This window comes from Solea solea, chromosome 19 (genome assembly GCF_958295425.1).
Source record: "Solea solea chromosome 19, fSolSol10.1, whole genome shotgun sequence".
In the NCBI taxonomy this organism is placed as follows: Eukaryota; Metazoa; Chordata; class Actinopteri; order Pleuronectiformes; family Soleidae; genus Solea; species Solea solea.
The window spans coordinates 22,932,359-22,954,641 of NC_081152.1; the positions used below are offsets into that span (position 1 = coordinate 22,932,359).

At 40.0% G+C, this 22,283-nt stretch overlaps 1 protein-coding gene across 1 annotated transcript in view; it reads left to right on the plus strand.

The window, feature by feature from the left end:
* Positions 1-22,283, plus strand: part of LOC131446186 (leucine-rich repeat transmembrane neuronal protein 4-like) — a 69,305-nt gene that overhangs the window by 41,236 nt on the left and 5,786 nt on the right. The gene's annotated exons all lie outside the window — the stretch shown is intronic.

Sequence of the window (22,283 nt, forward strand, 5' to 3'; positions counted from 1 at the left end):
ATATATATATATGTGTGTGTATATATATATATATATATATATATATATATATATATATATATATATATATATATGGTCTGTAATTTTATAGCTCTGTCTGTTCTAGTCTTGATGACACTCAAAGATGCTTTAGCACACTTTCATACAGAGCATATATGTGTTGTGTTGTGTCTTATGTCATGCTGTGAAATATAAGTATTATTGTATGTTTATATTATATCATCCTAAGTGGTGGATCTTTTGTCTTTTTTAAATCAGGAGTGAACAGAGCATAGGACATGAAGCTCTGCCACCTTAGTCTCCTTCATGCTGTCATTACAAAATGAAACATTAGCAGGTCAGGTTAAATGAATGCTTTCAGATTAAAGTCTTAGTGTTGAATTACATTTCTATCTTCTTTTAAGCTGAAACAGCCTCCACTCTCTTTGTGATGCTTTGTTTTCTGACCATGCTGTTTATGGGTTTTTAAAGGGTCATGATGCATCATTATGCTTTTCTAAATTCAGACCCACACTACTTTCTCTTTCACTCCCCTCTTTCAAACCCCTCCCCTTTTTTCCTAACCATCCCAGCTCACTCATTTAACCTTGTTAAACTCACAAAACCAAGCCACTCAAGGGCCATTACATGCCACAGTAATCTGTAACAGGGGATTCATTTCTGTCAGTGTTAAAAGGGAAAAACAGTTCACATCAGCTGTGTAACGTTTATACAGAAGCTCCACATCTTTAGAGGAGGACATATGGCCATTTCAGTGATGTGGCCTCCAGGGCAGAGACAGAGACAAGAGGAAGAAGGTTAGTGCAGGAAAACAGCACCAAGGTCTCTTGTGGAGTGACAGGCCGATACAAGGTGGAGGGTTTAAACATGTGAGAGCAGAGAAAACACACGCACACACACACACACACACACACACACAACTCCTACAGTGTGTGTGTGTGTGTGTGCGTGCGTGTGCTGCACATGTTCCTGTAAAAGTGAGATGACGATCAGTCAGAGAATACTGAGAATTGCTTCCAGTGGAGCTGGAGTGTAGATGGAGTCGTATTATAGGCTCAGCAGACGTCTATTGGAAAATCCCCTCAGAATTCATTGTGGTTAGAATAAAGTCTCTGTGTCAAGTATGAGGCAGTTCAATAATTCTCCACTGTAAATTGATAGTTTTGATGGTATTGCTCCTCATGGTGTCATGGGCCTCTGGAATTGTTTTTTTTTGTTGAACAATAGGTTCAAATCCTGCAGTTGAAGATATTTGTGTTTTATTCTTTCTAAGTGCAAATATCTCTACTCTCAAGTTTCAAAGCTGGCTCATGAGGACACCTGTTTGAATGAATAATGGGATGGGATATCCTGCAGTTCAGGTGTGTCCTGTGGGGAAAGAAATGGTGATTGTTTCCTTCTTAAAATGTTCTCCACGTCCAGATCATCAATAAACTGCCAGATGTTGTGAATGATTTTCACTGCAGCTCAGCGTCTGAAGGACAGAACACATTTATGATGAAATCATCATTCTTTTCTCTCATGGAACTCAATTTTATTTTAAACTGCACTATTTTCTGTTGCAAATGAATTTAGTGTCAATGTCTAATTAAAAGTGCAAGCTCACTTTGGTGAAACATCTGTTCCACTCTTAAAGCCATGTTGTCTTGAAGCGATTGTGTTTAGTGCCATTAAGTGCCTCGTCTGTGGTGGTGAGCTGTGCATGCCTTGAATTAAAATACTCTTCTTACCAACAATCAGTTATTTTTTGTAGTTTCTTTAAATGATCAACATCAAGTTTACCAATTCATTATTCTTATTTATTTTGTTGTATACATTCAACAATTCAACTCTGACATTTTGGCATCAAACATGGTTCTATACATGTTTTCCAAAATAAATCTTAAAATATGAAGTATGTGCTAACTTGAGCTATATCAGTAAATGGGGCACGAATGTTTCTATATCTGGGTCATCCATTTACATCGAGACAGAAATGAGATAGAGAGACAGAGGCTGAAATGTTTCATTTGAAGTCTGACAGCAGGAAGAATAGAACTCGGAAGGAAAGTGAATTTTAAGTTTGGTGCAGGATTCAGCGAGATTGATAATGTGCAATGTGTTTCTCATTCACACCAAGACTGAAACATTAACTTAACGTTGAATAAAGTGACATGATTCACATGAGTGAATTTCATTTTAATCTCAGATCCCAATTTCATAATTAACATGAGCAAATTTAGCCATGCTAATAAAATGTTCAGGCCAATATTTCACAGAGGGGACATTTATGCTATGGTCGCTCCACTCCAAATAACTATAGTCTCTCCTGTGCATCACTCTGTACTCTGTCATTTGTCCCCACATAGTGTAAAAGGCAGCAGTCTAAGTGCTATTGTGTACAGCATTGATGTGCTTTGCTGAACAAATGGCCTTTAAGATGTCAAAAGGTGAATGTGCCACACAGAAACAGAAAATGTGTTTTCAGCTAAACTTGGTTCCTTGGCACTCAGACAACTGCATGTGTGATGCTGTGATTGTGTGAGGAGTAGAGTGTTTGCCATGACAGCAGGATGAAACCTGTTCAGCCTGCTCATAAGGTGAGCAGATCCACTGAACCTCCAACGTTCCTTTGCTCAATGAGTTTTATCAGATCAGTGATTCTCTCTCCGAAGGCTTCCTCTCAGGAAATGGAGGAGGAAGTGAGGAGCTGTGTATTGTCAGATATCAGATTTACAGTAGTTGTGGTGGGATATTACTCACTGATAGATTGTAAATAACACTTTTTTACATAGGTGCTTCAGATTAGAGCAGATTCCAAGCTTGGAAATGCTAGAGGTTGCAATTATTCTGCTTATCAATCCTACGGTAAAATTGCTCACAGCTGCACTCATCCCCCCAATTTACCAAACCATATGGGTTAAGAGGATGTGAAACCAACAGAAGGGGACAAGACTCACAGGGCAAGTCTCACTGACGAGTGCTAAAATGAGACATACAGACCTGGAGAAGGACAGACGTGGAGAGTTCAGGAGCTAAGAAGCTGCAGATTCTTAGACAAAAGACACAATCTGCAGCTGAGGCCACAGCAGCATCACTATGTTCATTTGTCTTCATGGATGTGACAGTCCTTAGTTATTTCCAGGGGAGGCAAAATGATTTGTATTCCAGTCAATTAGCTTTTTATTTTTTTTCACATAGAGCTAGCAATTTAATTATCTGTGTATTTTGTGTAATTATCATTATCATAAGCTTATACAGTCATTGCATTTCTACAAATGATATTGCCATAGGTTGTTTCATTAAGTTGGACAATTTAGGGTGACCAGGAGCGGATATATCACAGTTGACTGAATCAGTTTTGACATGTCTATAAAACTACAATTTCATTTATACACACAACAGCAGAGATTGTTGAGAAAAAACTATGCTGATATCAACTTTGATTATAGCATAATATTAATGACAACACTACTACTGCTAATAACAATAATAACAGCCTCAAAACTGCATCTGGATCCTGCAGCCTGCCATATGAGGACACAGAGAGAGAGAGAGAGAGAGAGAGAGAGAGAGAGAGGGAGGAATGAAAGACAACGGCTCTGAAAGTGTTTTGCATCTCGTGCATCTGCAATATCATAGCGCATGATTTCCGAAAATATACTATATACTATACTATACTACGTTGATATCAGCATGATATCAACTGTTGAGGAATATTTAGATGATTTGTCTCCGTGCATGTCCTCGCACAGAGACACTGAACATAGGAGCTCAGCTTCGCGGCTCAGACACAAACAGGCTGCTGCCGTTGTTGCGTGTGAGTGCGTCTGCAGTTATAAAACGAATCAATGATTATTAGAATAAAACATGAAATATGCTAATTCTGATATGATCATGTACTCAAAACAGATGGAGCAACGTAACAAAGACAAGTTAGTTTTTATATGATATGTTTTAGGGCTGGGCGATATCTCGATATTTTAATATATATCAATATATTTCTAAACGAGATATAACACCGGACAATATCGCTTGTATCGACATAATTAAGTTTGCATTAGCACTTGGTACATTCCTCCAGATGAAATCAAATTAACCATGGACTGTATGAAATGAACAAGGCAACAAGTCAACTTATCAGAATTTGAGTTGACTCATAAATGGACCAGTCGACCAAGACGCTACAGCCCGAATGAGGACTTTAAATTGTTCTTGTCAGAACTTGTGCTGCAGCATTTTGAATTAACCGGAAGGTTTTGATATCCTGATAGTAACAAGTTGAAGTAACAAGTTCACCTTCTTTGTTTTCTGTGTATATTTTCTTCTTCCACCGGTTGCTGTAAACAGAATTGTCCTTTCTTCACTTGAGACCAAACAGCTCTCAATGTCACCATTATGCAATGACGCTTGCTGTATTGTTTTATCTGTTTCTGGTAAATCATGTTTCTCTTCTATCTCCTAATAAAGCAACAGAACAAACAACACGCTATATGTTCAGATACAAAACTCTGGTATGCAAGGAACTAATGTTTAATATTTAATCACAAAGCTGACGGTGTCAACTTTCTATTCATAATCTATTCTAATCTTTCTACCAATTCACAGCAAACAATGTGGCATCAAAAATCCCCAGTAATCCATTTTCTAAGTAATTACCACAAGAACCAGCTGTTAACTGCTCCTGACAGCCAACATGACACACAAAGACAGATGTCATAAGTTATTGTCTTGGCAGACAAGAGGCTCTATACAACTTTAATGACGACTTACACCAGCTTCAGTGACTCCAAAAGAGGATTGTGAGTCCCTCCTGGTGAAGTCTCTTCAGCGCAAATACAAAATCCAGATCTGTTGAGCTGCAACTGGAAGAGCTACGTTTAGTGGAGCATGGTGAATACAACTTAAGTTAAATCACTGAAATAACTGAGATTAAGTGAGTGTAAAAACAGTAGATCAATGAGGCCCAAGTGTTTTTCATTCATGCACAACATGCTGTTGCTCCATCACTCGCTCTCTCCTTGGTTTTGCTCTTAAAGAACACTTTTCAGTGATGACGTGGTGGCAGATGTGTGTCCCTGTCACCCACCAACACCCCCTGAATTCTGCCGAATGCTATTGTTTCAAACAGCTGATTTCTTTTCAGCAGCACATGTCAGTCATGAACTCATTTACAGCTGTCTCGTGTTGATCGTCTGGTTACTGGTCTTATCTGTATCAGGCTGTTTGAAAACCCCCAAAGAAATGTGGGAGGAAAAAATGGCCATTGACAGGGTTGGATCTGGAAATGAGGAAAAAATATGATCCATATATGATTCTCTTTGAGAGTTATCTGTGAGGAAAACCACCAATGTGTAATATGCAGCTCTAATGAATGGGAATAACAAATGGAGGAAGTGGCATATACAAACACAGGCTGTCTGAATAATTCCATTAGAAAACAGTCAATGTTCATTTGGCCCATAATTAGACTCTCTCTCTCAGAGACATGCTGACCTGATTGATAGTTAAATTGCAGAGGATTTTGTTTACTTTCTCATGCCTTCTATTTAGGGATGTCTGATGTCTTGTGTTCTCGCTTTCATCCCTCCTCCCTCCCCCTGATCATCTTATGAATAAACCAACACCATAGCCGTAGGTTGATTCTTGGAAACTGGAAACAGTGTCGTTGTAAACTCCAGGTGCAGAGGGAGGTAAAGGTTGCAGGAAATAACACAAGCATTCCATCCCACGCAGAAATGCCATGTCTGTCATTGCTTATATAACTGTCTTACTTTAGGTGTGACTCTTTTAAAAATGTTTGCTTTTTCGAGGCATGATATGAAGAGGTGTTATAAACCTATGTGTTTTTGGAGCGGAGAATACACTTTCCTTTTTTTGAATTAAGGTAAATATGCATGTCATAATATGACATGCATATTTACCATAGCAGGTTTAACCAATAGTGATTATCCTTCCTAACCCTAAAATCATATTAGATCCTGCTTTGTATCTCAATGTAATGATGAAATCAAATGATTGTCATAAGCTGCTGCCTTTAAAATGTTGTTTAAGAGCATTTTTGAACATCCATTCATTTTATGTTATAATGGTTTAACAATGTTCACCTGTGTCCCTACATATGACCCATAAGCCCAAAGACTACACTTCTGTTTTCTTGACTGTTCACTCATGAGCAGCAGCGTCTTTGCATTAAGGTCCGTGCCCCACCAGAGGGCGCTGCTGTGCAGGGGAGGATTATAAGTATTCATGTGTTCCTGTGTCAAAAATGTCGTGGAGCACAAGTTAATAATAAATTCAACGTCGTCCCCAATGAAACGTCCTCAGTTTTCATTTGATGAATGCAGTTTCCACTGTAGACACATGGTGTAGTTGCATGTGAATAGTTGGTTGTGCCAGATGCTGCGTCCTCTGTTTCTGGTCGGTGTGGCCTGGCCGACATGTCATCCCGGCGCCTGCAGTGTTGTGTATCGCTGAACTGCTGCGCGTGCATGTGCGTGTACAGCGCACGCTTCAGTTTCAGCAGTAGGGTCAGAAGTTCAGGGACCCAGAGCACTTCTCATTGATTTGAAGCAAGGGCTGCACAGGTTAGTGCACATGAAGGACCGCAGAGCGTCATTCCTCTTCAAGAAGTGAGCGGTCAGTCTAATTTATCTTTATTCTAAGTTGTAATTGATAATGTAGTTTACATGTTGTTTGAATTATAGTGGAATTTCTGTAATGCGTAACTGGCGATATGTATGTGTGTGTGTGTGTGTGGTGACTTTGTATACAGGGTGTGCGCTGTTCATGCCATGAGTCGTGCATTGTTGTTATTGTTGTCACGCAGTTGTTTCGATCTTGAGTATTTGATATTGTGAGATTAATATCTGCCATTTGGTGGTGCTATTGATATGATAATATATGTCATTGTTTGTGTGATGGATTATTCAGCTGCAATGTTGTGTCACAGGTGCTGTGGTCCCCTCTCATACTGGCTACTGTGTGTTTGTTGTGAGGGTATGAGTGTAACATGTGCTATTTAAATGAATTTAATTACATTTAATATCTTTTCAGTTGGGTGAAGTGTTCTGAAACCAAATATTAACAAAATTAAACTTTAATTGTTAGTCATGACTTAAATGGTGCTGATTTCGTTGGCATCGATTTGGAAAGTTGATTGTCAGTTTCACTGACCAGTTTTGATAATTACACTCTAATATCTGTGTATTTGTTTCAAGTGTAAAACATTATTTGATGTTATATTATCTTAAAATTTGCACAGTGGTCTTCACGAGGAAATTATACAATAATCTTAACAGCACATTGGAGGACCTCTGTGTAGAATTAGAAATAAATAGTGATAGTGAGCACGAGCTGTTCATTGTCAGAACCTTCACAAATGCATGATTTGTAGCTTTCATAGTAGAGCGAGAAGAGAACTGTGTGTGTAGAATTAGAGATATAGATTTATGGAATCCAGAGTTTGCTATTCCTTATATGTGTAAAAGTGCAAAGTGAGACTGAAGTGAAGGCTTCAATGGAATGCATTCGCCTTCGCACAGGGAGATTAATACATACATACAACGCAGTTGTACAGCTTTAATCTGATCTGTATATATACACACAATATATACAGTTTAACCTTTCCTACAGATGAGGGGGGGTGGGGTGTGACAAAGAGTGAGAGAAAATCTTTAAATCTAACGTAGTGTCATACTTGCAATCTGTCATAATTTACATTTTTACCACTATGATTTGGATGGGCTGTCTCTTGGGATTGTGAATGTGATAAAGTGAAAAGATACTGAAATGGATAAGGTGAAATAGGGGGATGTGAGCCTTGGCCTTTGCCTTTTAAGTGGCTGTCATCACTTTCTGACAGGCTTCATAAGGAGAAAGAAAGAGTGAGAAAAAGACGACTGCTTCCCCTAACAATAGTCCTGTCATCTCCCTCCCTAGAGCAGATGCCCAGGCTCCCAGTGGCATCTCCAGAGAGAATGCCAGGGGAGAAATTAATCTCTCAGCCAATTTATGTAAGGAAGGTGAACTCTTTACTCATCCTCGATGGTAAAAGCAAGACGGGAAAATCACTGACAGCTCCGAGTGAACAATTTCTTTCATCTCACTGAGTTGACGTGCCATTTTTACTCATCGGACCCCCACAATTCATACGTGTGCAACAATGGGGGTGAAACAGAGTCAGAAACATGGGGATGTCTGATGGAGATCTTGCTCTATATGAGGCGAAATCCTATGCTGTAAACACTTAAGCATGTGGCAAAGAGAACAAATGTATGGTGAACAAAATAGATAAAAAGTATTTTTATGTATTGACTGATTTCCCTTTACACATCTGTGCAGTACATGTAACATTTTCCTCAAAGCAAAACACTGGTTGTAATATTAGCTGTATTTTTGTATGTAGTGGCCTCATCAACTCTGTGTGATACTGAAAAACAACAGTATCTGGACAGACTCTGTGTGATCAGCACTTTCCATCACTGGGTTAGGATTAGGGTGGTTGAGGTGTGTTTGTGTGCGTGTGTGTGCGTGTGTGTGCGGGTATTACTAATGTTGTTTATACAGTAACATTATGGGGACTTGTCTTCCTTGTGGGGACAAAAATCAAGTCCCCACAATGTAAATGACTACATTTTAAGGTGAAGATATGTTTTAAGGTTAGGTTGAGGTTAGGGTAAGGGTTAGGCCAGTAGTAATTGTGGTTAAGGTTAGAGTAAGTATCCAGGTGTGTATGCTTGTGTGTCTCATGTGTATCCAGGTGTGTATGCTTGTGTGTCTCATGTGTATCCAGGTGTGTATGCTTGAGTGTCTCATGTGTATCCAGGTGTGTATGCTTGTGTGTCTCATGTGTATCCAGGTGTGTATGCTTGAGTGTCTCATGTGTATCCAGGTGTGTATGCTTGTGTGTCTCATGTGTATCCAGGTGTGTATGCTTGTGTGTCTCATGTGTATCCAGGTGTGTATGCTCGTGTGTCTCATGTGGATCCAGGTGTGTATGCTCGTGTGTCTCATGTGTATCCAGGTGTGTATGCTTGTGTGTCTCATGTGGATCCAGGTGTGTATGCTTGTGTGTCTCATGTGGATCCAGGTGTGTATGCTTGTGTGTCTCATGTGTATCCAGGTGTGTATGCTTGTGTGTCTCATGTGGATCCAGGTGTGTATGCTTGTGTGTCTCATGTGGATCCAGGTGTGTATGCTTGTGTGTCTCATGTGTATCCAGGTGTGTATGCTTGTGTGTCTCATGTGTATCTAGTGGTGTATGCTTGTGTGTCTCATGTGTATCCAGGTGTGTATGCTTGTGTGTCTCATGTGTATCCAGGTGTGTATGCTCGTGTGTCTCATGTGTATCCAGGTGTGAATGCTTGTGTGTCTCATGTGTATCCAGGTGTGTATGCTCGTGTGTCTCATGTGTATCTAGTGGTGTATGCTTGTGTGTCTCATGTGTATCCAGGTGTGTATGCTTGTGTGTCTCATGTGTATCTAGTGGTATATGCTTGTGTGTCTCATGTGTATCCAGGTGTGTATGCTTGTGTGTCTCATGTGTATCCAGGTGTGTATGCTTGTGTGTCTCATGTGTATCCAGGTGTGTATGCTTGTGTGTCTCATGTGTATCCAGGTGTGTATGCTTGTGTGTCTCATGTGTATCTAGTGGTGTATGCTTGTGTGTCTCATGTGTATCCAGGTGTGTATGCTTGTGTGTCTCATGTGTATCTAGTGGTGTATGCTTGTGTGTCTCATGTGTATCCAGGTGTGTATGCTTGTGTGTCTCATGTGTATCCAGGTGTGTATGCTTGTGTGTCTCATGTGTATCCAGGTGTGTATGCTTGAGTGTCTCATGTGTATCCAGGTGTGTATGCTTGTGTGTCTCATGTGTATCCAGGTGTGTATGCTTGTGTGTCTCATGTGTATCCAGGTGTGTATGCTCGTGTGTCTCATGTGGATCCAGGTGTGTATGCTCGTGTGTCTCATGTGTATCCAGGTGTGTATGCTTGTGTGTCTCATGTGGATCCAGGTGTGTATGCTTGTGTGTCTCATGTGGATCCAGGTGTGTATGCTTGTGTGTCTCATGTGTATCCAGGTGTGTATGCTTGTGTGTCTCATGTGGATCCAGGTGTGTATGCTTGTGTGTCTCATGTGGATCCAGGTGTGTATGCTTGTGTGTCTCATGTGTATCCAGGTGTGTATGCTTGTGTGTCTCATGTGTATCTAGTGGTGTATGCTTGTGTGTCTCATGTGTATCCAGGTGTGTATGCTTGTGTGTCTCATGTGTATCCAGGTGTGTATGCTCGTGTGTCTCATGTGTATCCAGGTGTGAATGCTTGTGTGTCTCATGTGTATCCAGGTGTGTATGCTCGTGTGTCTCATGTGTATCTAGTGGTGTATGCTTGTGTGTCTCATGTGTATCCAGGTGTGTATGCTTGTGTGTCTCATGTGTATCTAGTGGTATATGCTTGTGTGTCTCATGTGTATCCAGGTGTGTATGCTTGTGTGTCTCATGTGTATCCAGGTGTGTATGCTTGTGTGTCTCATGTGTATCCAGGTGTGTATGCTTGTGTGTCTCATGTGTATCCAGGTGTGTATGCTTGTGTGTCTCATGTGTATCTAGTGGTGTATGCTTGTGTGTCTCATGTGTATCCAGGTGTGTATGCTTGTGTGTCTCATGTGTATCTAGTGGTGTATGCTTGTGTGTCTCATGTGTATCCAGGTGTGTATGCTTGTGTGTCTCATGTGTATCCAGGTGTGTATGCTCGTGTGTCTCATGTGTATCTAGGTGTGTATGCTTGTGTGTCTCATGTGTATCCAGGTGTGTATGCTTGTGTGTCTCATGTGTATCCAGGTGTGTATGCTTGTGTGTCTCATGTGTATCTAGTGGTGTATGCTTGTGTGTCTCATGTGTATCCAGGTGTGTATGCTTGTGTGTCTCATGTGGATCCAGGTGTGTATGCTTGTGTGTCTCATGTGTATCTAGTGGTATATGCTTGTGTGTCTCATGTGTATCCAGGTGTGTACGCTTGTGTGTCTCATGTGTATCTAGTGGTGTATGCTTGTGTGTCTCATGTGTATCCAGTGGTACAAACACACTGGACCGCCATCAGTCTTAAAATTATAGACATCAGCAGGTGCATCCTATTTGGTGATAAGTCATCATCGAAGCTATACATCAAAGGACTGGAGAGTGCCCTTTGTTTCTTCTTTTTGGTCCTAATTGAGGTTTAACTAGAACAGTGAACCTTCTCAACCTCTAGAGACAGATAAGAATTGTGCAGGTAAATGATGGGTCTTGATGCCACATGTAGAGTTGAAGTTGAGAGCTGGTGTGGAGCAGGATTTGCCCTGAGAGTGGAATCTGCTGCAACCTGTCCTCCAACTGAAACGTACATATAGGTCGTTTTCTGAAAACGTGACTGTGGGTCGTTTTTTTCAAACCCCTGAAAAGGTAAAGGTAGTATTTTCCAACTCGAATATGCACAGATGTTACTGAGGGTAGGGTTAGGGCAAAAAGACAGGGTTAGGTAGTAAAAAAAAAAAAAATATTAAGAAGGTGGTATAGTTAGGGACCGAACCATTGTCGACCGTGTTCCGGCGCAGCGCTCTCGCTACTGAGCCGACTGCCGGTGCAGACATCGGCGAAGCCACTAGATACGGCGTCTAAGGCGGAAGTGGTTGCTGTTATGTATACAACCGCTAGGGGCGCATGTTTTGAAAAAGTAAACATAGGTCGTAATTCCTGCATACGACCTATATGCACGTTTTATTGGAGGACAGTCTCCTCTGCTGCCACACACTCCATGAAGGATTTGTCGTGCTGATTGGTTCACACGCAGAGTTCCAATTGATTTGTGTTTGTGTTGATTTGTTTTATTGCAGAGCGGAGTGGGGAGGTTCCTTATCAGCAGGGTGTTGGCTAAACCAATACAGTAACAAACGCTGTCATGGTGCTACCAAACAAAAGTTTCATGAGCCGATAAACAGTAACGTCACCTGCAGTTTCAGAGGAAGCTCATCAGTGTGTAGCAGTGAGATGTACCAATGCTGTCGTTATCATGGTAGATTATTCAAATCTGTGCAACCATTTTTTCGGGTGATCAATCACTTGTCAACATTGTTACCATCTGCTTATTATATTCATCTCATTTATTGATTGTACTTTTTTGCATTGTCTGTTGGTATGTTAGGGTAAGAGTTATATCATCAAATGATCAACCAAGAACTTTACACAGATTATGTGGATGATGCCATTGCATGGTAGAATTTTTAATAATGGGATGTGACTGGTGTTTGGTGACAGGACCAAACACAGAAGAAATCATTCTTGCATTCTGTTCCATTCATTCTAACTGTAGCAGCAACCTAATGCTGTATCAGTGGTATTTATTTGTCACATACTACTTCATGTATTGTATTGCAGTGTAGTAGCAGTGTATTTTGAAACACTGTGGGATTTCCCAGTGCTTTTTATTGTAGTGTCAGCGTCGGTCTACACAGTTTCAGTTCATCGTTGTACATTCAGTCATGAGCTTAAAGGCGACATAGACCGGAAGCTCCAATTAACGCTGCATTTGTGTTTGTATCTGCGTCATTACCTCGTTTATGAAACCCTAGTTTCAGAACAAACAGTTCAGCCACTGCTGAGAAAATAGGGTTTTATTGTTTTCCTGGGCTCTGCAAAGTGGATCGGCACTTCCGTATGTTGATGTTGTCATCAGTAAACCTCACCACTCCTCTCACCACCTTTAAAAAACAGCAAAACTTACCTCTTTGTGTGTGTGTACAACAGCAGTGCTGTAACAAAACAAAATATACACACACACAGCACATGCCGCTACATGCTGTGTGTGTATTCAAAACTCATAAACCTTAATATCTTCTGCATCATTTTCTGCATTCCCTCTGTATTCCACGTCTTTCCATTTTAAAACATATATTATTATGATTACCGTTTGTCTTGCTTAGTCTGTTTATTACGACCATGTTGTTGTAATCTCTGCAATAGTGAATGAAATACTGCAGTGCAAAAAGCAATGGTTGTGGCTCTACAGTAAATACAGTAAAGATAATAGTTTGATGCAGTTTTTCATCTTTGTTTTTATTGTCTTGTTAGCTGAGCTGTTAGGATGCAAAACCTGCTGGAACCAATGATATAACTATTTATAATAAGGCAACTGCTGCCAAAATATGTGATATGTGAAAAATGAAACATGTGCAAGCCTTGTTATGAACAGTCATAAACAGAGTAATAAGGACAATGATTTCAGCCCGTAAGATGACATCTGAGGTCATATTTCTAAGAAAGTTCATATTCAGCATCACTGCCAAAACACTCTGGGCAGGAATCAAAAATACAGTGAATGAATAAGTGAGTTGACTAAAAAAAGCCTTTACTGTGTTTCTGGAGGAATTACCATGGAAACAGTGATTTGAATGCCCAGGACTTGACCACACAATCAGACCACTTAGCATCAGTAGAGGATGGTAATTCTTGGCACCTTCTCCTCTCGCTAATTCAGTTATAGACTCTCTGTCTCAGACTGACAGGACTTTAAATGTAAGGAAGGAGCTACAATGACCCCACGAGGAGCGCAGTAAAAATGAGTGAGGCGTCAGGTTGCTTTCACATCTACACTCACACACACGTGAAGGAGCAGCTCTTTAAACATCGCTGAGGCCTCACTCTTCTCTTTTCTGTTGTGTGTGTGTCTGTCTGTATTTTGATGTTGCATTTTAGGCTTTTACATGTGATGACTTCATGTGATGTGAGGAGTATTCAATGTGACTTACCCTAACACTTGACCCTGGGTTACAAAAGCAATTATCTAGTCACGTGAGGAAATACAGTATTTATCAAGGATTTGGGCATCTTTCATTTCTATTTTGCTTGTCTCTGATTACAGCAGGACATACAACAATATACTATAAGAGAGGCAGTGTAGTGGCCTTTTGTTGTCACTGGTGAAAATACTCTGAATATTGGGACGTATATGCTCAAGAAAATGCACGTCTTCCTGACATAATAGTCCAGTTAGATCATGCTGGAGGACACAGAGTGAGACACCAGTAATCAGCAGTACAAAAGAAAACTAACAAGAGCGATTGGTATTCACCTGAACATGAGTGGAAAGGAAAGGCACAACCTTAGAACATCAACCATAAATAAACAATGTACGTATTGTATGGTTTGTAGGTTCACTGGTATCTGGTCATCACAGGCAACCACACTGCAAGTGAACAATGACTGAAACTACCACCAACTAAACACCACAGAATCAACTTTATTGGCCAAGATGTGCACACAAACAAGCACTTTTGTCTCTAATACAACAAACAGTAAATATATAAACAGAAGACGCTTAGTGAGGTAGAAACTTGGCTCCGCACCATAGAAGCTAAATCAGTTAGCCAGTCCCCTGTAGTCTGTGCGGACCACATAGCATTAGCATTAGCTCCCTCAGCAGCTCCCGTGCAGCCAGGAGACAAACAGGTCAGCTGGGTGACTGTAGTGTTAAGCCGAAGAGTCCTGTCCACCACCAACCTGTTCACACCTTAAACAAGTTTTCCCCTCTCAGCACCACACAGACTGAGAAACCAACTCTGGTGATTGGTGACTGCATCCTGAGGAATGTGAAAATAGCGACGGTTATAAACTTGGTTACATGAAGAAGATGAAGTTAGTCTAAATGAGTCAACTCCACCCACTCATGGTAATACCCATATTTCTAGAAGCTCAGGCCGAGGAGGAGGTGTAGCAGCCATTTTTAATACTAGATTATTAATCAATCCCAAGCCCAAACCAGGATATTCATCGTTTGAAAGCCTTATTCTTAATCTAGCTCATCCTAGTTGAAAATCAGAAACCAATTATGATAGTCACAGTTTATCGTCCACCTGCACCTTATTCAGAGTTCCTATCAGAGTTCTTTGAGTTCTTATCTGAGTTTGTGCTTAAGACAGATCAAATCATAATTGTAGGGGATTTCAACATCCATGTAGATGTTGACCGTGATCGTTTTAGCTGCGCATTTAACTCGCTGTTGGAATCAATTGGTTTTATTCAACACGTTAATAAACCAACTCATTGCCTTAGTCACACCCTCAATCTTGTTTTAACTTATGATAACGTACTACATTAGATTGCGTTGCCCCTCTGAAAAAGAAAGTGGTGAATCAGATGAGATGAGCACCATGGTTTAACTCCAATACTCGTGCTCTTGAACAGACGTTACGTAGATTAGAAAGAAAATGGCGTTCCAATAACCTAGAGGAATTTTATATAGCCTGGAAAGATGGTTTTGTAGCTTACAAAAAATCCCTACACAAAGCTAGAGTTGCCTATACACATAAAACTAATTTACAGAACAGCCTTCTTCCACCTGCGGAACATTATGAAAATTAGAAACATTCTGTCTTTACAGGACGCTGAAAAACTAGTTCATGCTTTTGTTACATCTAGATTAGATTACTGTAACTCCTTATTATCAGGATGTTCCAACAAGTCTGTTAGAACCCTTCAGTTAATTCAAAATGCTGCAGCATGAGTTCTGACAGGAACTAGAAAGAGAGACCATATAACTCCAGGGTTAGCTTCTCTACACTGGCTCCACCCACAGTTTAGAATTCAATTTAAAATCCTCCTCCTCACGTACAAAGCACTTAATGGTCAGGCCCCTTCATACCTGAAAGACCTAGTCTTACCTTATCACCCTAACAGACCATTTAGGTCACAAAATACAGGTTTACTTGTGGTTCCCAGAGTCTGTAAGAGCAGAATGGGAGGCAGAGCCTTCAGTTACCAGGCTCCTCCTCTCCTGTGGAACCAGCTTCCAATCACAGTTTGGGAATGCGGAGCCTCTCTCTGTATTTAAAGTTAGACTTAAAACTTTCCATTTTGATAAAGCTTATAGTTAGAGCTGGTTCAGGGAAACCTGGACCATCTCTTAGTTATGCTGCTATAGACCTAGACTGCTGGGGGATTTTCCTGTGGTGCACGCACATTCACTCTCTCACACTCAGGGTATGAATATGACTTTCTATATGTCATTAACCTTGTCTCTTTCTCTCCCTAGTTTGTGTCTTTCCTTCCTTCCCTCTCTCTCTCTCTCTCTGTATTCTCATCTTGCAGGTTGCAGGATCCAGATCCAGTTTTCGAGGCTATCCATATCATACATATCATCACCATTATTATTGTGCTATAATTAAAAGTCGATATCATAAACTGTATGAACTTGTAACTTGATACAGTTGTTGTGTATCTGCTCCTGGTCTCTCTATCTCTCTTCTGTCTCTACCTCATCTCCCTCTTGTCCTTTCTCTCCCCCCTTTCTGTCCCCCACCTCTCCTGTGTCCCCCATTTTCCTTTGACTCCAACTGGTCGAGGCAGATGACTGCACACCTCTGAGCCTGGTTCTGTCAGAGATTTCTTCTTCTGTTAAGAGGGAGTTTTTTCTCTCCACTGATGCCTAGTGTTTGCTCATTGTGTGAACTGTTGGGGTTCTCTGCTCTCCTTGATGTTGTCTATGTACAGTGCCTTGAGATCATGTATGTTATGATTTGGCGCTATACAAATAAAATTGAATTGAATTGAAATATCAGTAGCACACATACACTGTTGTTGTGATCATGTGATCTACATGCATCCAACACGCAGAGCCCACATGATCACAACAGGCGCTGCTGGATAGAAGTGCTGGAGCGGAATGGACTGTTGTGTCGGAGATTTCAGAGGCAGTCCGATATAATCCGATACTCGTTTTTTGGCTGATATTGGACCAATATTAATATCAGATCGGGACATCCCTAACAATTTGTGACAGATACAAATATTAATAAATCATACGTGGTTATCTTTATCAAATCAAAGTGAGGGCTAAAGACACCAGCTTCTTCTCATTGAGGACTGAAGACATGAAGAGAATTTGAAAAAAAAAAAAGGATTTCTTCAGTAGCTTCACATGTAGCAGCAGTATGGTAGAGAATCATTTAACAGTAACATGCAACAACTTCAGATGATTCTGTTCCAACCCTATTTTAGTGGCTGTGCAATGCAGGAGATTAAATGAACAGCATAGTGTTGACAAGAAATGACGTCTTCTTTTCTTCCTTCTTCGTCTTCTGCTGAAGCAGATGAACGAGTGAAAACAGGCACAATTTCTGCACTTCTTGTCAAATAAAGGCAAGGTGATCATTAAGGTTATTTCTTGTCTCTGTTCCATTTGCGCTACTTCTTATTGAAATTCAGACTGGAGACATTCTCGCCTCGCAGGTACAGTCAGGTCAGGGTTTATCGGTGAAAACATTCTCACTTGAGGGATTTGTTCTGCTGCAAGGTTTTGACAAAACTGCCCCCAGGGACTTTCTGAAATGACCTGCTTTTTCCTACAATTACTTAAGCCCAGCGGCTAATTACCTTTTCAAATGAAAACATACGCCTCCTTATTAATTCTGCACGCTACAATCCATCATAATTACTGGCAAATAAGACGTTGTTATTGCTTTCATTCAAATTGTATGTGATGCTGCCTCAAATGATTGTCTATGCATGTGTTTGCACCTAAACGAAAACACTCGCAGTGCATAAAAAATAACAATTATTTTTTGTAATTTTTGATCAGATATAAAATATTAGATAATTGTGATACAGTTCAACAAAAAACTATCACGGTTCCATGTTCCTCCGTATTCAAATTCTACATCTAACCTTCAGTTGAAATGTCACATCACTGGTTCAATCAACAAGTTTCATCTACCTCTGGGTTTGATGGTATGATCGGAAGCACATCAGTCATCTTCGTTAAAAGTGTTATTGACTAAAATCAAGGGTATAACATGTGAAGGAAGCCAAAAGATAAGAGACAATGACTAACCACGGAGGGCAGATGTGGTTTGACATGTAATGTGTGGTTTGTTCAGTGAATTTCCAGCTCTGTAAAAAAGCATGTTGAGGTAATGCATGACAAAGGAGATCAGGAGGTCTGCACATGAGTTCTGGCTTCTGTCCAGCTCCGGTCTTAAGAAGCCTCAACCTGCTTTCCCAAGCTCACTCCTCCCAATATCCTGATTAAAGTGCGACTGACGCTATCAGTGAAGAGCCAAGTTGGCTACACAGCATTTATGTTAGGTCGTGCTCATTACTTAGACACACTACTCGTGCTGTTACAATGGGACGGAGAACAGAAGCACCTGGAGAAGCTTCCTGTGAGGACATGTCTCTGTGTTTATCTTCACATGTGTTCGCTGCTCTCCTGAAAACATCATGTTTGTGCTGACTGTGACATTTATTACTAAACAATTCCAACAGCATAGACACTGTAGCTTAACATCACATATGCACCACTGTCTCCTTTAACTATGCATGCACTAAAATACATTATGGGATAAATATCTTTAGACAAAGACATGCATAATTCATGAATTGTTCTTGGTAACCTGTGCTTTGTTATTTAATACCAGAATATTCAAACACATGTATGCTAAAGAATACAAAAACAATTACACATGGGAATAGTTGGTGATGTCCAGATGAAGAGACAATCTTTCCAACAATAATCCATGGTTTTACAGTCAAAAAGAGCCTAAATAACATCTTAGAAGGAGTCCACTGCACCTTTTCTTTATGTTGTTATTCTTCTGTTTGTTACAATCCAGTGACTTGAAGTGTTTAACTGGAAAACAACAGACATTTGAACTGAAGTGGTTTTAGGATTGTGTTTTGTCTCATAAAAGCATGAATGTAAAAGGAAACACAAACTGTAACATAAAAAGTCAAAGTATTGGTTATTTAAAATAATTTCTCTGAACTTGAGAGTTGTTTGTGTTTGTTCACTCTACAGAGATGAAGTCTTTAGATACAGGAGGCACATGCTGATCCTCAAACTGCAGCATAAGGAGCTGGGACTGCTTTATTTTGTTCTTAATGCAGTTTTGAGAGTCACTTTGTTGCCTTTTGCTGCACATTCTGAAAGTTATTGCTCAGTGTTAACTTTAAACTTGTAATTAATGTGGAGATGTGAATGTTTGAGGTGATGGAGCTTGTACCTGTGTTTTCTAAGATCTGCTATCTTAAACTGAAATGCATCATTCAGAACTGTTGTTACCTGGCACATGAAGACACAACATGAACCAGTATTACATTGAGCCTCTTTGCTGTTTCCTGTGCTCCACCTTGCGGTTGGTGCAACTTATATCACTGATGAAATGTAAATAAGGCACAACCTGTACCAGCACCAGCTCTGTCTCAGCAATGTGACAAATGTCATGATAAAGACAATACATCATGAGTGGTCATTCTGAAATACTACTAATAGTTACATTTACTCTTTTTGCCTCATAAAGTTAGTGTGGATATGTAAATGATGTGTACAGTTCTCATGAAGAACGGAAAGCTACAGTGAGACAGCCTGTACCTTTGTATCCTTCTATCTGACAAGAGGCAGCGCCTCTGGACTGAAGCCTGCCGGGAGGTTCCTGCTGCAGAATCTCTGCTTGTACTTAGTTTATCAGTACAAAAATATGCATTTTGTAAAAATGCTGGAAAGGTAGCTTTTCTATTTCTGTTTGTATGTCCAGATGTTATCTATTTACATATTTGGCTGACTTCACAGTCAACTGACTATTCAGTGTGCATTTATAACATCGTGATGCTGAGAAACATGCTGCACCTTTCAACTTGATGAATTATCAGAAAATATACGTTTTGTTTTGGTGGCATTTGGGCTTTATGACTTTATTACAGGAGTATACAAAAGTGCAATTCCAAGTAAAAGCAGACCAATAACCTGCATTGTATCGATCATGTTCATGAATGCATGAGGAGAGCGTCTGCATCTGCTCTGCTGAACGTTGTCTAGTTTTACCATGAGCAAAAATCCCAACACGTCGTGTTCTTTGTTCAAAGTAAAAGCCTGCTGTCATCGTACTGTGACCTACAGATGTGCAGCTTCACACTGAGGAGTTCTGCCATTAAGTACACATCAGTATTTAAAGACATATTAAAACACTCACATGGTGACTTGGGTTCACTCTAACTTACAAGTTATAACTTACACAGTTTCAACCAAAACAAGAATACCTTTTCATTTATTCCTTTAAATTATTTTAGATGTGTATTTGCTTTTGAATTCAGTGTTAAAATGGACAGAACATAAATAATAAAGGATTATAGGATAATAATAATAATAATATATAATAATATACATATATACATATGTATATATGTATATATATATATATATTCATATATATATATATATATATATATATATATACATACATATATATGTATATATATATAAAATATAATAAAAAGGAAAGCAATTTGCTCTGTCTATATATGTATCCCTATGTCCTAATATATTCATGGGCAGACATAAACAAGAAAGGTGTGTGTGAGTGTGTGTGTGTGTGTGTGTATGCGTGTGCGTATGAACACAATGTGCACATGGCCAGATTTATGAAATGGTCAAGAGTTAATGTGGTAAATGAAACTGTTTGATGTGGACAGGAAGCAGCGGTGGAGGTCTGTGACGGTGATGGTCAGAGTGCAGCGGCAGGACCAGTGAAGGGTTTAGTATCTAAATGACAGGAGTAATCCTCTGAGTGCCAGTAATGTAATGAGCCAGTCGCACTTAATGGAGTTTTGTTTTTTTGGAGACAGAAGGAAGCCAGTGCTTCTGAAAATGCACGGGTGTACGTCAGACACCAAGAGTTTGGAGCTTTTTTAAATGTCCTGTCACAGTGTCATAGGTTGAGTAAGGGCCTTTCCCTTATGAAAACTTCTGGTTTTCAGGTAATCTTGTAGAATTCTGTGGTCGGGGAAGTTAATGAATATATTGCTCATTGCCTTCTTTGGCAAATACACAGTTTGGAGAGTGCAGCAAAGTGTGACTTTATTCAGAGTTTCCACTGTACACTCCTTTATTTTTCATTTATTTATTTATTTAGGGTACCTTTATTTTGTTATATGAAATTCTGAAAGCCCCTAACTTCAGTTTTACTGATATGGTTTTTTTGGGTAAGAGTTAGGGTGGAGCGTATATGAGTTTGCTCAAAAGCTCTCTGTAAGTATTTACATTGGGTTACTTCATTCAGAGAGCTTTTTGTCTCATTGTATTTATACAATAAATCATCTTTACGTAGCAAATTCACCTCTCCATTCCATTATGATCTGTTGCTCCTTTGTATGTTGTTCATATATTTATTTTCCATTTCTGTTTTAGTAAACCTGTGACTTCAAAAAGCTGTAAACGTGCACGTCAAGTTACACCTGGCCTGACACCCTGGACAGTTCACCAGTCCATCACAGGGCCACACACATAGAGACAAACAACCATTCACTCGCACAGTCAATTTAGAGTGTCCAATTTACCTAATCCCCATATTGCATGTTTTTGGACTGTGGGAGGAAGCCGAAGAACCCGGAGAAAACCTACACACACACAGGGAGAACATGCTAACTTCATGCAGAGAGGCCCTTGTTCCAACCGGGGATCGAACCCGGGTCTTCTTGCTTCAAAGGCAAGAGAGCTAACCACTGCACCAACCGTGTGGCCCTGTCCAACCAAGTCATGCCTTCTTATCCTGGTTTATCGTTAGGATGAACTCAGTAACACTTTCTCAGATATACTTGATTTCTGGACCTTGTTTTCCCTCGTAGAGTCAGTATGTTCATGTTTGAGGTGTGGAACCCTGCAGCAGTTTTGAGTTTTCTTCACAAATAAACAGTGTCTTAAAGATTGAATATCTCAAAATCTGAACATTGCAATATGTTTACATATATGTGTGTGTGTGTTGTGTATGGTCCTCTCTTTAAAGTAACAGTTTCTGTAAAACCTGGAAACAGTTGAACATCATATGTTGACAGTGGACTTGAACGACAGCTGTGACACTTGCTCTCTTTCAGATTCAGGTGTTTGTATTATTCATATCTTCATGCTGTAGCTCCTGCTGTTTGTTGTGTGTGTGAACAGATCAGATGAGCTGTCACACGGTTTAATCCAGGTCAGCTCCCATCTCCCTCTGCTGTTTCCATGGCCTATTTTTCAGAGTTGAAAAGAGATGTTTTCAGTTTGGTAAGATTAGATGGAGTCTCATCTGTTTGGCCTTGTGTTAAGGTTTGTGGGCGAAAGGTCAAACACATGGCCAGATGTGACACAAGTAACATACTGAGCTACACAGAGCAACTATTGTATGATAAGATGAATACATTTGGTTTTGTGTCATTGAAATCCTCTTCATTTATTCCACAGTCACAGTAAACATTACAGCACGACTCCTGGGTAGGAAGAGGACTTTTACTTTGAAATGCTTCT